The sequence below is a fragment of the Vulpes vulpes genome, chromosome 4 (assembly GCF_048418805.1).
Source record: "Vulpes vulpes isolate BD-2025 chromosome 4, VulVul3, whole genome shotgun sequence".
Taxonomy (NCBI): Eukaryota; Metazoa; Chordata; class Mammalia; order Carnivora; family Canidae; genus Vulpes; species Vulpes vulpes.
The window spans coordinates 134862744-134877629 of record NC_132783.1 but is presented as its reverse complement, the minus strand read 5'-3'; the positions used below and the strand labels follow the sequence as shown (position 1 = coordinate 134877629).

The 14886-nt window shown below is 36.1% G+C and overlaps 1 long non-coding RNA gene across 1 annotated transcript in view; it reads right to left on the bottom strand.

Annotated features, from left to right (window-relative positions):
• LOC140598474 (uncharacterized) overlaps positions 1 to 14886 on the bottom strand; it is a 59863-nt gene that overhangs the window by 33543 nt on the left and 11434 nt on the right. Inside the window, exons 2-3 of the long non-coding RNA XR_012000899.1 lie at positions 13390 to 13490; positions 2999 to 3077 (exon numbers count right to left, since the gene is read on the bottom strand). This is a non-coding gene — a long non-coding RNA (uncharacterized lncRNA). The remainder of the gene's footprint in view (positions 1 to 2998; positions 3078 to 13389; positions 13491 to 14886) is intronic.

Sequence of the window (14886 nt, the reverse complement as noted above, 5' to 3'; positions counted from 1 at the left end):
AAAAAATATTTGGATATTTTTGTTATAGCACAAATAAGTTCCCTTTGATAATTCCGGGTTTCCTAAGGAAAGGTGCAGAGGCAACTTTCTACAACATCGTTTAAATTAAAAAGACTAACAGCCTCATTGCTCATGCAAAACCAGAACAGGTTACCATCACCCCTTTATCTAGTTTCACGCCTAAATATCACCATCAATTAGTTGATAAAAATCAATAAGACAAATGGCATCTATAGTTTTCAAAAGCAGATGAGATAGTAGTAGCTTCATTTAATAGATGAGGAAACAAAATCTCAGTTACTTTAAATAATGTATCACAGGGCAGAGGCCTATAAATGGTAAAGCAGTAAGTAAAAGTCAGGGTTTTAAAATTCTACTTCAATGTTCACCCATTTTCCTTCCTATCATTCATTGCAGTACTGAATATATATTTCCATAAAAAATAAAGAAGTTAACCTCTATGCCCATTACATCAAAACAAGTATAATCTCAAGGAGCAACTTTCTATCATCAGAAAAGTGTTAAAATCCTGCTTTTATCAAAGGCTTTTGTAATAGGACATTTGACAAACTGCGCAAGGGCTCTTGTCCATCAAAATCACAAAATGTCACTTAGGCAAGAATAGTGGATAATATTACAGGTAGTCTAACATAAGCTGAAAGAGAAGAAAAGAAAAGGGAGCACACAGCTGTGCCTCTTCTCATGAGCGAGAGCTGTTTGGAGGTTTTATCATAGACTATTCCTAAGAGATAGGTAGGGAAAGAAAAGCAGCATTATTCCTGTTTCACTGAAAAGAAAACAAAAATCAGAAAACGATAAAGGGATTTACCTAAAATCACACAGCCTGTTGAGGAACAAATAGAACTCAATTGCTTTTGGCTATCCTTTCCAATAGGTTATGCTACCACCTATTATATAAATGTGAACAATTAAATTGGGGAATGGCTCAAAACCAAATGAAATCTCCTTTAATTTGCTACTCTAACTATAAAAAGGACCCATGTTGGGGCTTCACTATAATGGGCTCACTGTGGTGCAGAATTTAATACACTAAGTTCATCTTCAGAATTAACTTCGTTCGGGAGTTTGTCCATTAGAATTCTTGAAGAAGCTGCTTCTAACACAGATTTGACTCACCACTGAGATTAAGTCTAAGAGAACTGCCACAGAGAGAAATAACAGCTTTTCAAAAGAAGCTGGTGATCAACATTTTACTTCAAACCCATATACAGAATTTGAACATTTTATCATTTCCCATATAATGATATTATTTAATATCTAATAATGGCTGCAGATGTAGTCACATCTATAAAACAGGATAATAATAGAATTCGGCCTCACAGTCTTACTCTAAGGATTAAATAAGCTAATATTTTAAGGCACTTAACATACAAGTGTTTGTTGAATTTAAAAAATAAAACAAATAGTTTATTTTCATCCATACTGTGCTTTTAGTGTGCCTCACTATAAAATTTGCCTCTCTTCAGACAGGTTTTTTTTTTTTTTTTTTTTTTTTTACCAACAGAAAAGTAAAAGAAAACATCAAGATAGAAAAGTATTTTTAACAAAGGTCAGTTAAGGATCTGATTGTATGAAAAAGAAAAGCTTTCCTGTGCTGAAGGGATTTTTTTTTTTTTTACACAAAGGGGGAAGATTTTCTCTATAAATTTCCAGAAATGTAAAGAGACATAATGAGTAATTAACTAGAATTCCTAATTAAGTGTATACAGAGCAGAGGATGATTCTTGCTTTATCATCCAGTAGCATTTCCAAGAAGTGACATCCTCTTATACAAGGGTCTAAAATGCAAATTTAATTGTAATTATGATGGCCTTGAATCTGAGCAGAGAATGACACAAAAGTGTGAAGTTTCCTTGAATGTCCCTGAGGGCTTAAAGGTGTAGAAGTATTGAATGTGTATAAATAGTACAAGGAAGTTACTGCATCCCATTTTCCTAAATTAGAAATTGACAGGACAAACCCAAGAAGTAGCCCTTGGCGCTAGTTGATATTCAGGGTATATGGTGAGCTAAGGAGGCATGACTCAGAGCTGAAAAATACTAGACCTACTGAAATGCATTCAGGTAAGGAGATAAGAGGAAAAAGCAGGTCTTCATGCTTGAAAACTTTTGAGATTTCAGGGTCTCAGTCCATTTGGGCTGCAACTGCAAAATACCACAGACTGAGAAGTTTATAAAACAACAGAAATTTGGAATCTCACAGTTCTGGAGGCTGGAAGTCTGAGATCATGGTGCCAGCATGGTCGAGTGAGCTCCCTTTTTCTGATGGAAGATTTCTCACAGTGTCCTCACATGGAGGCCAGGGATTCTCTGGGATCTTTTTATAAGGACATTAATCCAATTCATGAAAGGGTCTACTTCCATAGCTAAGAACCTCCCAGAGGATTCACTTACTCATACTTTTTCTTTGGATGTTAGGATTTCAACATATTCATTTTGAAGGGACACACAAACTCAGACCATAGACCTCAGTCTAAAGTAAAGTATTTATTTAAACTATGGTACTAAGCTTCATTTGAATTCTAAATGGCTGAACCATGCTACATAAAGATTGTCCTAAATATAAGGGGCAATTCACAATTATACTACTTTGTGAACAGAAACAAGAGTAGTATAAGGAAAGGAAGATAGCTAAGTTAATCAGACTAAAAAGCAAGTAGAACTCTTTCAATTCATGGTTTTGCTTCATTTCTAACTGACAGTTACATTCACCAAATTAGGGATCTGAAAAAGTCACCTGAAGTTTACAAACTAAACCTTTCTTAATTCAGTTTGCATCAAGATATTATGCCTGTGAACCTCACAAATTCAGTATTAAAAGATCCCGATTAATAAGATATTGCTGAAGATGCAGCCAAAACCAATGCCAATGTAGATTTCAGGTACACTTTAAAATACCATCCCACAGAAGATCCTAAGATAATGCATCACAGTAATTACAATATTGGAAATAGTTCAAATTTTGAATTCATACTAACCTGGATCCAAACACTAACTCATTTAACTGCTTATAATTTGGGAAACGTGTTTGAACATCTTTAGCCACAGCTTCCTCACCTGTAAAATGAATGTAATTATATCAACCCATAAGCTTGGGGAAAAAATAAGATAATTTACGCAAAGCATTTATAAACATTCAATAAATGGAAGCTATTTTTATTGACCTAATACAGGGAAAACCCACTTTCCATTAATCAAGTTAGGCTCATCACAATGTGTATGAAATGATGAAAGCATTTCACAGGTTCTTTTAAAATTAAATGAAAGTATTCATCCTCTTTAATTAAAGAAAGATGACATAAAGCCCTTGCTTAGGGACTCCTACCTCCAGATAGCTGTGTTTAATGCCCATAAATACTTCTGGTGGGATTTTTCTCTATTATCATCTCTACTGAATATTACACAGTGTTGACTTCACTATAGTATAAAAGCCCTTTTGAGTTGCTTTTGTCTTACCATTTTCATAACAGGCATTTCCTTTCTTATTTGAGTATAGTTAGTTTTAAGTTCAGGAAGCAATGATTTGCCCTTGACCTTTTATCACCCGAGCTATCAAGTTAAGGACAGGTTATCCAGTTTTCTGAAAAGACCAGAAGGCTGGGATGGTCGTAGTGAATCAGGGTCTTCTTCTACTTGGCCGAAGTAATATTCTCAGTATATACACTGATACCTCCAATGGCCTAACTAAGTGTCTCAAAGTACAATTGACACAATGAAAGAAAACTCGTTTCATTTTGGTGTTTTGTTGTTTTACAGGTAACTATGCTACAGATTTTTGTATTGGAAACTGAATTAGGGACCTAATTCTTAGGTATGATGTTGGCTTAATTAGAGCATTGTCCACTACAGTTTGACATATAGAGACCACTGATATAGCTTCTGAAACACAAGCACACAATTTCTTCAAGACAAATGTGGATGCTGCAATAAACTATAAATTGTATATAATTTTTCTGACCTAACTTTTTGTTGTCCTAATCAGGTTCTCCATGAATTTGGCTCTCCAAATTTCCATCTATGTGATCTTATGTATCAAATGGACAGAAAGCTAAATAAGGGGCAATGAATTAAAAGCATTAGCCTCTGTACCTCTGTACTTCTTTCTAATTAAGAAAGATGTTAATTGAAATTAGAGTGACACAGACTCTGTGCAGAAATCCCCAGAGTACTATAATTGGTTTGTGGAGCTGTCGCTCCAGGGTCATTCACTGGAGTGATTCCTGGTTGGGATGGGAGTGATTGAAAATGCTCACCTAAAAAGTAACCTCAAGCTTATGAAATAGGATTGCCAGTGTAAAAGCAAATATATCCACATCCAAATTAGATTTTCTTTAAACATTTACGGAGAAAGTATTTGAGGTCAGATGCTTTTACTAACCCATTCGCTTCAGTGGTTCTCCCCCCCCACCCACCCATGCAATTTCCTTTAACTCAGTTTGATCACCCTAGACCTTTTAATGGCTTCACATCACCTACAGAACAAAGCAGAATATTTCAAGACGTCGACACCAGGCTCCACTACCTTTCTTATTCCTCCCCTTACGCTCACAGGACATTTCAACCAAACTCTTTCCCCCATATGTGCATATCACTCTGCTTTCCCACCACGGTATATTTACATTGTTACCTTCACTGGACAACTCTTCTGCTTCCTTCTTTACTCTGGAATAACGAATGTTTACCAAATCAAACCAAACTTATCCTGCAAGACCCAGCCCAAATACCATGTCCCCCAATAAATCCTTTACTGTTCCTCTTGGCTAAAAATAAGATCACCCTTTTGAACTCTTCTATCTCTTTATCTGTTTCCCCCACTGACTCCTCCCTCTCTACCTAGTAGATGCCAAACTTCTTGAGGATGAAGATTATGTCTTGTTAATCCTTGTAGACCCAGTGTTATCCCATATCAGGCACCAATTGAATAGTCATGAAATAAATCTTAGATTCAAAATAAGTTATAAATTAACAAGTATGAATATGTATTTTAAAATTTTTATTTAAGGTGCTTTGGGGGACAGTGTGTATAATAGCTTCCCTTTGCATTAATTTGAAAAGAGTTTAAGCAAGGATAATTGAAAAGAAACAAGATAAAAGTAGGTATTAACATGACAAAATCAACACTAGAAATGAAAGTTAGTGTTTCACATGTAATACATATAAAACAAAGCATTGGGTATACCTTGTAAAATATATTAATAAATATATGACATAATATAATAAAACTAAATGCCAAATTTAACACACATTTGTCTTGGCTTAATAATATCAAAATAGCTGACAAAGTAATTCTTTTTTCTTGAGTCTAATTAACGGCACTGAATATCAGCTTACTCCAAGCAAGGCTGAAAGTTAGAACTTAAAGTGAAAAAAATATATGATGTAATCCTTACCCTCAAGGATTCCATAAACAAGACACATTCAAACAAACTAGTATTTAAAAAAATGTCCAGATTCCAAGAGGGTGTACAACAAAGACATGAGGGTCTAAAGTCAGGAGAAGAAAAATGCTTAGTCTGTTTGGGCTGCTATAACGGAGATAGCATGACTTATAAACAACATCTATTTCTTGAAGCCTTAGAAGCCAGGAAGTCTAAATCACGGCACAGGCAGATTCTGATCTGATGAGGCACATCTTCTGGTTCATAGACGACTCCTTTTCACAGAGTCCTCACTCGGCGAGAAGGGCAATCTAGCTCTCTCGGGTCTCTTCCTAAGGACACTAATCCCATTCATGAACTCCATCCACACGACCTAATCACTCTCAAAGTCCCCACTTCCTACCATATCAATTTGAGCATTCAACATACACATTTGGGTAGTACACAAACATTTAATCCATTTTAGATGTCCTCTTTCGAGAATCTGTGGAACTGACAACAGAATTTGAAGAATAGGGAGAATGGATCTAGATAGAAACTAGGATACAGAATCCCATGCAAAAATGAACATATGCAAATATACTGAGGCAGGACATTTTCCAGAATTTTTCCAGCTTGCCAGAAATGTAAGATATAATTAGCTAATAATAACGATAATAATACCTAACATCTTTTGAGCAGTTCCCATATGTTGGGTATTATTTTATAAGCACTTTACATGTCTTAAATTCACTTAATTTTTCCAAGAGCCATATGAATGGAGGACTATATTTCCATTTAGTAGAGGAGGGAAATGAGAATTACAATTTTTTTTTGAGAATTACAATTTAAAAGATAGGTTGGAATCATGTTGCATACTGGGTGAAGGAGACACCGCCATAGACCTACTCAGAAAGAATTGGAATGTACTAGCTAGAGGAAGATGAAGAGGGCGGATGCAGTTGAGGGAAAGGAGACACCCCTGGAAAAGGCATGAGAGGCATGTGTATGGGTGCAAAGGGACAGGGGCGAGAGACAACCGCAAGAAGATTATTGGAGAGTGCCTTGTGACTAAGTTAGAGAGTTTGGCAGACAGAACATGAAGAGCTTGTACACCAGGCTGAGGGCCTTCCTTTTAGAAGGAGCTTTTGAGGATTTGGAACAGTGTGAAGAAAGATTTACATTTTAGATAGATCATTCTTACAGCTGTGTAAGGAGTAGATTTGAAGAGAATTAGAGCACTGGCAGAAAGACCAACAGATAAGATGCCATTGGCCTGAAGTTTCTAGCAAAAGATGGTCAGACACAGACCTAAAATAGCAATTGTAGGTGAGGAGAAGAGGGAAAATGTGGCAGATTATAGCATCCAAAAGTGGCTGCCACGATGTGACTTGGAGACTTCTCCCATCAAGAGGTAGGGTCAATACTCCCTCCCCTTCCATTACAGCATAAGGGACACTATGTGGTCTTTGAGCTTAGTGATGTGATGCAGATTCTATGTGGCCCTCTTAGGGTACTTGCTCTTGGAATCCAACCGTCTTCCCATAAGAAAACCCAAACTAGCTCCACACAGAGAAACCACAAGGCAAAGCCACAGAGAAATACCAGCTGAACACCCAACTGAGGTCCCAGCCATGATACTCCATCAACTGCCAAATGTGGGAGTGAAGCTGCCTTCTGATGATTCTACAGTCGGCCTTTAAGTCTTCCCAGTTGGGGTTCAAGTGGAGATTCACTGTTCCTACTACTGCTGTTAAGCCCACTAAGTTTGGGGATGGTTTGCTACTAGAAAAGGAGAAAATAGATAAATATTAGAAGGTAAAATAAAAAAACTGTTGATGGTTCCTGAAAACTACAGCTTGACTGGCTGAAGGCTCTGTAGCTGGTAGACGACTAGGGCCAGGGAAGCAAGGGATTTTAAGTAAATGTCTTCAAGTCCTTGTCAAGTTGAATTCCTAATAAAATGGCCCAAAGGGAAAATGAGAAATCTGATCTCCTTTAAAATATAAGAAATCTGGGATGCCTGAGGGGTTCAGTGGTTGAATGAGCCTTTGGCTCAGGGTGTGATCCCCAGAATCCTGGGATCGAGTCCTGCATCAGGCTCCCTGTAGGGAACCTGCTTCTCCCTCTGCCTATGTTTCTCTCTCTCTCCCTCTCTCTCTCTCCCACGAAGAAATAAAATCTTTCAAAAATAAAATATAAGAAGTCATATTCAAACATATTCATATATCTGATAGTAAGTCCCATTCTAATCTAAGTACCTGGCATGTTCCAAAATAGCACTGCAGTAATTATCATTTCAAGCAGGTAACATGATTTTTTTTTCCCCAGGGAACTATGAATATTTGAAAATATTTGGAATTTAATTTGGGGCAGTTTAATGGAAGATTATTTTGTGCTTTGTTTTCCTCATTTTTCATGACTCCTATTTATTATGTAGAAGTATATGTCATGTTTCCAAGAACTCTGTCCAAACTGACTACAGCCAGATTTTTATGATATATGACTCAGTAGCAATATGGTTGGACACCTGAAGATTTTTTTTTTTACCTGGAAGATTTTTAAAATTTATTCCTCAGGATAGAAATTTTAAACAAATGGGCCCAACTGCTAAAATTGCAAAAGAAAGAAACAACTTTTTAAAATAAGAGATTTCATAAATCTTGATTTATTCTTAATGTTTGATTTTTTTTTGTTTGGGGGAGGGGGGAGTCAGTTCTCCTACCTCATTTCTCTTCTTTCAATCAAAAGGTAACATATAATTGTTTTTCCTTAAGAAATTAAGAAAACTGGGGGCATCTGGTTGGCTCAGTTGGTTAGGTGTCTGACTCTTGATTTCAGCTCAAGTTATGATCTCGGGGCCCCACGTCAGGCTCTGCACTCAGTGGGACATCTGCTCGAGACTCTCTTCCTTTCCCTCTGCCCCTCCACTCCATGCTCGCTCACTCTCTCTCTCATTAATTAATTAATTAATTAATTAATTAATTTTTTAAAAAGAAATTACAAAAACTGAAGGAGTATTTTCTCCTTGGTGCCAAACTATCTTCATGTGATAGCCAGCACATGACAAGCATTTTACTGAAAAGCTCTCAGAATTTTCCCTGCACAATAAATCTAATTAAAACCAAATGTAAAACAAAACAAAACAGAAAGAACACCATGGAGGGTGGCTTATCATACAGATCCATGGCACATCAGTTGCTTCAGACTCTGATTCTTATATGCCTTCTCCCCATCTCCCAGAGTAGGGTTTATGACTGTTAAAGCTGCATTTAGTAATCAGTTATTGCCAATAACTTCTGAGGAACAAAATGGATACATACTTAGCAAACATAGAGGATATTACGCTTGCTCACTCCAGGAAGCCTCCTGGGTGAGATACCATACTGAACAATAAGAAGGAATTACATTAAAAAATATTTCTCTAACTACTAGACATACAGCAGCAGCAGCAGCAGCACAGTTTCTGCCTCACTCTCCCAGACTTCCTCCTTGCCTAAAACTATCTTGTAACAAATTAACTGACATAATTTAGAGATTAAGTTGATGAGTAATAGTCAAAGTGGTGTACTCATAAAAGTGGTGCGACTCACATGTCCATAAAAAACAGGAAGGTCATTATATGCCACACATAAAATAAAAACTGTGGGGCGTCTGGGTCACTCAGTGGTTGAGTGTCTGCCTTTAGCTCATCCTGGGGTCCTGGGATCGAATCCCACATCAGGCTCTCCGCAGGGAGCCTGTTTCTCCCTCTATGTCTCTGCCTCTCTTCTCTGTGTGTCTCTCATGAATGAATAAATAAAATCTTTAAAAATAAAATAAAAACTGCTTTAATTATACATATTTTTACGTAGGAGGCTCAATATATACCTGTATACATACTCTGTGTGTGTAGGTGTGTGCATCAGGACCTACCTTTTATTTTTACTACTGTATGGCAAAAGGGTAGGATATTGTAGTTTCTATTTGCCTGCTTATTCAAAATCGTGTGCAGCACCCTTTTTAAAAGTAATTGATGGCCAATATTGTACAATGTAACAGGAAACACTTCTTTGTTGCTAAGCTAAATGGACAATTTAGGGCATACATATTCATAAGGCTTTGGAACGTTTCCAATAAATGCTGTATCATGTAGGAGGAAGAATGGGCTTGCATTAAGCATATTTTGGTAATTGGTAATGCAACCTCCCAGGTCCCCTGAGTGTACAGCTCTTGAGTGATCATCTTCCAAGCCATGATGATTTCACAAGCCCTAATGCACTGGTTTTACATAATTAAATTTTAAAGTAAATTTAATGAAATGTTCAAGAATCTCAGAAAATAGGTGTTATGACTGCAAACAGGGTAGCAAAATGAACTTTCCCATGTCCCTTCTTCTTTTAGCCAAACTTAACGTGTACTTATAGCAAACATATATATATATACTCAATTCCACAGAAAGTGACTTCTTTTGTAAATAAAAGAAAACAAGAAAAGAAAGAAAGAAAGAAATGGCAAGGAAAAATAAAATATGTTAGTTTTCTCAAACACATTGAAACTACAGTTTACTGTGGGGAAACACAGTTCAAACCAAAACTTACTTTGGGAGCTTCTACACACAAAAAGATTTAATCTGATACTCCTTCTTTCCTTCTGGAAAAGAAATGAATTGGAAGTCTCATTTAAACTCTTACAAATAGCTAGACATTCAAGTAGTTTAACCAAACTGTCCTGCCAGTTCAATCAAATTACTCTTAAAAAATAATGTTTTGAGAATTTCATGCAAAAAAAATTTTCATGTAAAAAAATGAGTTAAGAATTACATTTTTATTGTATTCACTCATTCAATACTGTGCTAAGCAAAGGATTATCAAAAAATGATTATGACTCTGTACATCGTAACAGCACAGTGTTCTTTGAGGGAAGGGAATGCAAATGAGTAAACTTTTTATTCCTGTCCTTGAATTCTCTGATAACTTTAACACAGCCAGCCTATTGGTCAGTGTTCATCCTCCAGTATATACAAAATCTGTATTATCTTTAATACAAATCTATTTTTTTCCAAAATTTTTAAAAGTTTATTTAAAAATAAATGATGATGGTATTTATGCTCTTTTCATCCTATTGGAAGCTATCAAGTTATCAGTATACAAAAATTATCTATTCTAATTAGAGTGATGGAGGATATTTACCCCCCTCCTTATTTACCAGAGATGTTTCCTTCCATAAGAGATGCAATCTTGAGATAGCAGCAGGATTATATAATGGGCAATATTTTTGATGACATATATATATTCAAAGGAAAATTTGCACAGGTAGTTGAAAACAGAGTGCAAAGCATAGGTCTGGGAGCCAGAGAGTCATCTCTGAAATCTTTACACTATGGGTTATGTGACTTTACACATAGGTTATTTTATTTGGTTCAGTTCTTTCATTTATAAGTACAGAATATAATATGCCTCTATGGAAGGAACACTGTGAAGATTAAAGAAAATGTATGTTACTGCCAACTATATAATAGATGCTGGCTATTTTTGTTCATTATTGTAGAGAGAGGGGAGAAAAAGTGTGTTGTAACACTGCAACATTGGCAACAGTATTTTTAATCTTTCAATTCAATGCTCATGGTGCAGGAGTGAAGAGAGTCGAGAGGCAAGTAACTAGATATTTTACTTCAGAGTGATAATAAATGAGCCACTAATGAGTTCTGTAAATGATTACTTACCCACCTAGCATCTAGTATCCTTCCCAATATTTGCCCACAGAATATCGTGAGAACGAATATAGGTAATATTTTGAAGTAATGTCTAATATCCAAAAAAAAAAAAAAGGAAAGTGGAGTTTTTTATTTTGTGCAAACAACAGTAGTTTCCAGTGATCAATGTGTTTTCATAGTTCTCACTATTTCTACCGATCTGTACTAACACCTTTCTTGGGATAGATGTCAAAAATTGGACAACCTATGTAAAAGGAACAAAACCTATTTAAATTATTCCTGTTGTTGGGATCCCTGGGTGGCGCAGCGGTTTGGCGCCTGCCTTTGGCCCAGGGCGCGATCCTGGAGACCCGGGATCGAGTCCCACGTCGGACTCCCGGTGCATGGAGCCTGCTTCTCCCTCTGCCTGTGTCTCTGCCTCTCTCTCTCTCTCTGTGTGACTATCATAAATAAATAAGAATTTTTAAAAATTAAAAAAAATTATTCCTGTCGTTAATAATAATATATTGAGTATCATTCAAACAGAAGGACAAAACTGAGTTAGTTATACACTTCAGTTCACACATAAATGACCCTTTAACTAATTTGAAGAGCAAATGTGATAGAGATGGGAGCACAGAATGAAGACCATCGGGCCATGTTGAAGCTACTTGTTCATCTCACACACTCACTTTTTCTAAATCCCCTGCATGGAAAAATTTTGGCCTTTCCTCTACAGGCACTTAGTGGACTCTGAGGTCATCATTTCTTCAGGTTTCAGCTCCACGGTTTCATTATCAAGGATGGATTATCTGCAGAACCAGACTCCACTCTGCCCGGATGCCTTTGTCAGGTGTGAGCAACTTGCAGGTGGAGGCTGTTTCAAAAAGTCAGGGTCTAGCATTAGCAAAGAATCTTTCTGGCCAATCTATCCTGAGATGCTGCAAGACACAGGTGAAACCTCCAGCACTGATTCTTGCTTACTGGAGAATTATATCCCATCTTACCAATAGTTCCTTTTGTGATTTATTTTCTTCTAAGAATTTCATTCTCTACTCCTTTTATACCTCCAAGCATTAGAGACAATCTTGACCCAATATAAGAATATGCAAGATATCTCCCCCCACTAAATAAAATAGGTATCTATGTACATACTGCACATCCATGATGACAAAGTAAATTTAATTAAAGTAATTCCTTCTCTCCCAAGATTACTCCATCAATTTATGGTTAATTTCACCAATTTCAGTTCGTTCTTCAAATGGACATGGAATGAAATATCTGTAGGGAAAATGTCCAGGCATGCTTAGTTGGGGGAACTCCTTCGTATTCTGCGTGAGCCCATGCTTTCTTCACTGAGACTCTTCCAGCCTTGCACAGGAAATAAAAGAGGGTGGGGAAAACCAGAACCAGGGCAGGCTTTTAAAGAATCTAGTGGGTCATGGTTGTGCTGGCCTTCTTGGAATGACATATTCTTAGTTTGAAAGGGATATGAGCTGGGGGTAATTTGCAAATGAATTCATCTGCAAATGAATGAATGCATCAAGCACAATGAAAACACTGTGTCTGAGATTATACCATATTGCTCACTGTGGCCACTTCCACAGAATTTGTTTCTCCACCATCTGCACCAGTTCCATTCCACTATCCAACACGAGGCCCAGAAAAATGCAAGCCACTAAGAATAACTTGTGAAAGGGGCTGTGTGAACAGTTATTATGCTTGTGTTACTTCCTTAATACCCCTTTTTAATGAAAAGAAGAAACCTACATCAGAAGCAGCACTTAAAATTCAGTTTGGAGAGGCTTCTGGCCTCTACTAAGTAGCTTTTCCCCCTAATCTCTTTCTTCTTTTCTTCTTTGCTGTGTAATAATGTGTTTGAACTGAAGGAAAGCTAAGTTCTCACACCCATGTCTGGGATAAACTGATTACTTTTTTAAGGGAGTAAATGGATAACTTCTTTATCTAGATTTTACAAAAGATGTTTTGTAAGCATGATCGAGTAATACTATTTTATACATATACTATCCAATATCCACTTTTTTTCACTCCAACAAATTATTCCCCTTCTCATAGCTATCTTGTTTATGAGCAATTTAATTTCACCTGTACTCATAACTAACTGTATTTCTCTTACTATACATATCTAATTTGACAACTGTATATCAAAACTAGCCCAAATGAAGCCAACTAAAATAAGACTGAATTTCTATCTAGTTTGCATTTGGACCCAGGTGAACTACATCAATAAAATGGGAGCAAAGCACCACTAGATTTCACCATGCCTCTCATTTTCAGAACACTTAATGTTAGTTTGCTACAGAACCATGGATCTTACCTCAACGGAGGTCTGGGCTTCAAACCCTGAACTTACATCCTGGGCCTTAAAGCTGTATTTGTGATGACATCTGTGTGCTTCTGTAATTAGATCCACAGCACCTGCAACAAGTATTTTCACCTTTGAAATGTGTCTTCAGAAAAATAAATAATACGTTGAAAATTAGAGAAAGTATACAAGCATGTGTTGCTGTTTCTTTGAAAAAAAAATTCCTCCAGGAGTCTGGGAAATGGACCTAACCAACATATCACACTATCCAAATTAAGTCCATGGAAAAACTGAATTTCTAGCAAATCTTAAATATTTCAAGGGTTTAATGACTTCTAATCAATGTTCCAAGTATCCCCCAGTACCATTCATTTATTCATGCATTCATTCCTTGATGCTATTAGAAAAATAGTTATGCAGTAGACTAACCAACACAAAGCTATCTATAGCTATCACACTTTCCAAATACTGTGACCAGAGAGTATTCATGAAAGCACAATTTATGAAAATGCCATCAACATCAATTTATCCAAGAGACATTTACATTTCTGTGTCATGGTACAAAACAGAGAAAAATCTTGTAAGAAAAAAATATCCATCCAGCAGAGACCCAAGTCCTCTCTCTGTGTTTCCTTTTCTGTTGACAGGTGTATTTTCAATGATTCACATAAATTATTCGCAATCCATGTGCTCCACTTTTGGTATAGGACATTTCTCTAAAATTCTCTCAATTTTCTGAAACTTAAGTATCTACACAAACATTAATAACAAAAACAGGAAATGCAGGTAAACACAAATCTTTTCTGCATTAATCTCAGTTAAGATGTTTTTTCCTTCAAATTCAGTTCAAAGTGGATTCCATTTATAAATTTCACTAGCTCCATATAAGTGTATAATTCTAACTACACAGAGGGAAAACAACCTAACAAAAATGTGATTTATCTTTGCTAAATTACCACTGTGACATGGCATTACTTTGTCTAAATTAAGCAATTATGACATAATGGCAGAAGAATGCTACAATAAAAAAGTCATCCATTCCAGCTATTTTGTAAATATAGGAACACTTTTAAACGCACCCAATACACAATGTTCTAAATCTGTCAAGAAAAATAATTGACAAAATTATGAATTAATTTTAGAAGACTGTGATATAGTAACCCTGCAAGAATCAGGAGCTTAGAGAGGTAAGCAAATGATTAGATAATCTGCTAGTTTAGCTCAACTGAAAAAAAATAATACTTTAAATATTTTTTATGAGAAGCAACTTTTTAAAAATAGTGTGCTTTGTGCTGTATTAATAAAGCCTTTCTTAAGATGACCAAATTTTAGCTATTTTATTGGTGAGAGGAATTACATAAATTTTACTTGAGAAACTAGGGCTCATGTTAAAAAAATATTTTTTTAAAGTAGAAAATATGTGATGAGTTTAAAATAGGAAATGGAGAAAACAAGTGGGAAATTCTCAATAGAAATGTGATACTGGTTTCTTTTTCTGTCCATGAATCT